Here is a 3,176-nt window from a genome sequence, read left to right as displayed (position 1 = left end):
TGGCTTGAAGATTATACTGACTGTCATTTGCATAGACTATTTAGGAAAATCAGCGAAAAATAACATTTGCATAATTTGGAATGCAGTGTACATCTGTGAATAACACATTATCAGTACAGGTTTGCAGCCTCCGAATATAAACAATAAATGTTTCCATTCACTGACATCAAGCTGAGATCTTGTAAATGGTGACAAATTAAAACACAAAGTATATTAGAAAGTTCCACAATTGCAATTATACACTGATTAAAGCAAATCACCGGAACTAAAATATTGATGGCCTATTCAAGGACATCAATATTATAGTCCCAAAGAACCTGTTCAAACTTTATTTACATAAAACTGGAATATCCCTTTAACCCTTTGCCGACCTATGACGAAAATGAACGTCATGGTCGGCTGCTAGATCGCGCATCATGACGTTCATTTTCGTCAGTATTTCAAACTGTCACTCTGTGTAAACACAGAGTGACAAGCCCGTGCTGACAGCTGTCCTAGACAGCTGACACATCAGTCTTGCCGATCAGCGGACCATCGCCGCTGCTTTCGGCAATTAACCCCTTAAATGCGGTGATGGATTGCCGTCGCCGCATTTAAGTGGTTTGAAGCACATCGGCAGCCCCCACTAAGTAATTGTGGGGGCTGCCGATGCTTGTTGTGGCAATCGGAGGCTAGACAATGGCGTCAGGGTTGCCATGTACGGAAGCCTTGGAGGAGCAGCCTCCGGCCGGTCCTCCTCGGTTTCCTGTCAGAGTGACAGTTACGTCACAATGACAGTTAGAATACATTACCCTACGTGTGTAGTGTAATGTACTCTAGCAGCGATCAAAGCTGCAAGTCTCGTAGTCCCCTAGTGGGGCAAGTAAAAAAAAGTAACAATAAGTAATAAATGTTTTTTTTTTTAAAAAGTGTAAAAATGAGTTATAAGTTCTATAAACACAAAATGCTTTTTTTTCCAAGACTTTTATTATAGAAAAAAACGAACACGTTAAAAAAGTACACTTATTTGGCATCACCGCGTTCGTAATGACCCCAACTATAAAACTATAATGTTATTTTTCCCACACGATGATCACCCCAAAAAAATCAATAAAAAACTACGACAGAATCGCAATTTTTTTGGTCACCACCCCTCCCAAAATAAAGAATAAAAAGTGATCAAAAAATCGAATGTACCCAAAAATAGTACCAACAAAAACTTCAATCCGTCCCGCAAAAAACAAGTCCTTACACAGCTTTTTTGACTAAAAAATAAAAAAATTATGGCTCTCAGAATATGGTGACACAGAAAATTATTTTTTTTATAAATAAGTGATTTTATTGTGCAAACGCTAAAAAAAGGAAAAAAAAACTAAATACATATGGTATAACCGTAATCGTACCGACCCGCAGAATAAAGTAAAAATTTAATTTATAGCGTACATTGAACGCCGCAAAAAAAACCCTAAAAAACATTGTCAGAATTCCTGTTTTTTGGTCAGGATTGCAAAAAATTTTTATAAAATGTGATCAAAAAATCGCATGTACCCCAAAATGGTACCAATGAAAACTACAGATTGTCCCGCAACAAATAAGCCCTCACACAGCTCCGGTGGTGAAAAAATAAAAAAGTTCTGGCTTTCAGAATATGGCGATGCAAAATGTGCAGAGTGTTCCAAATGCGGATAAGATCGGCGCCATTTATCAGTGCGACACCGGCCACATATCTATGAAATATTATTTATTTACCCCATTATTATACCCTCTTATTATGCCCTGATGTACCCCGCACAGATTACATATACCCCCACAATATAAACTGAAATACCAGTAAAACCCCAAACAAAAATATTACCAAGCAAAATCTGCGCTCCAAAAGCAAGATGGCGCTCCCTCCTTTCTGAGCCCTGCAGCGTGCCCAAACAGCAGTTTGCGGCCACATATATGGCATCGCCATACCCGGCAGAACCCGCTTAACGTTTTATGAGGTATTTCACTTTCAACCATCCGCTGTGCATTAACCCCTTTTGCGCACTATGACTTAATTGCCCGTCATGGTACGGGGGTTGATGAATGGAGCCGGCTCACGTGCTGAGCCCGCTCCATATGCTGCGGGTGTCAGCTGTGTATTACAGCTGATACCCGGGACTAACGGACAGGTACAGTGCTCGCTATGTTACATTAGTATTGCAGTGTATTGTACCAGTGATCCAGTGATTAATAAAATTAATAAAATTAATAAAATGTGTAGAAGAATCAAAGTTATTAGTAGTGAGAATTTTTTTTTTTAAAGTTAAAAAAAAAAAAAACTTTTCCAATTTTTCTTCCAAAGTAATGTAAAAAAATTAACAAAATTGGTATTGCTACGTCCGCAAAAGTCCAAACTATTACAATATACAATTATTTAATTCGCACTGTGAACTAGAATTTAATAATTGAAACCGGCAAAATCGCAGTTTTTTTTTTGTCACCTTAGCTCTAAAAGAAAAATGTAATACAACTTTTTAATCACTTTTTATGTACCAAAATGGTACCAATAAAAACTACAGCTCCTCCCGCAAGAAATAAGCCATCACACCACTTTATTGATGGAAAAATAAAAAAAGTTATGGCTCTTGGAAGGCGGGGAGTGAAAATCTAAAATAAGAAAGCAAAAAATGGATCAGTCCTGAAAGGGTTAATTCATTTCTAATGAAAAAACGTATGACCCCATATGGGGTATTTCCGTACTCGGGAGAAATTGCTTTATAAAAAGTGGTTGTTTTTTTTCCTCCTTTATCCCTTGTGAAAATGAGAAAATTCAACATTTTAGTGTAAAAAATGTTGATATTAATTTCCGCGCCCTAATTCTAATAAACTCTGCAAAAGACCCGTGGGGTCTAAATGCTCACTATACCCCATGAAACATTTCTTGAAGGTTTTTCCAAAATGGGGTCACTTTTGGTGGGTTTCCACTGTTTTGGTCCCTTAAAGTGATCCTGTCACCAGCATTTTAGCTATAAAGCCAGCAATACCTGGTGAAAGTGGGTGAAAAATCATTGTCCTCTAAGCTATAAATATGTTCTAAGTCAGCTCTGTACCTTTAGTATTCAGTTTTTCAGTGGTCCCACACCGTATGCAAATGAGCAGAAAAGAGTCAAATCTTCATCTGAAAAGAGTCAGATTTTCATTCCTCCAGCATCTCAGAGTGGACTCCA

Source organism: Rhinoderma darwinii, chromosome 1 (genome assembly GCF_050947455.1).
Source record: "Rhinoderma darwinii isolate aRhiDar2 chromosome 1, aRhiDar2.hap1, whole genome shotgun sequence".
Taxonomy (NCBI): Eukaryota; Metazoa; Chordata; class Amphibia; order Anura; family Rhinodermatidae; genus Rhinoderma; species Rhinoderma darwinii.
This window is presented reverse-complemented; position numbering follows the sequence as displayed.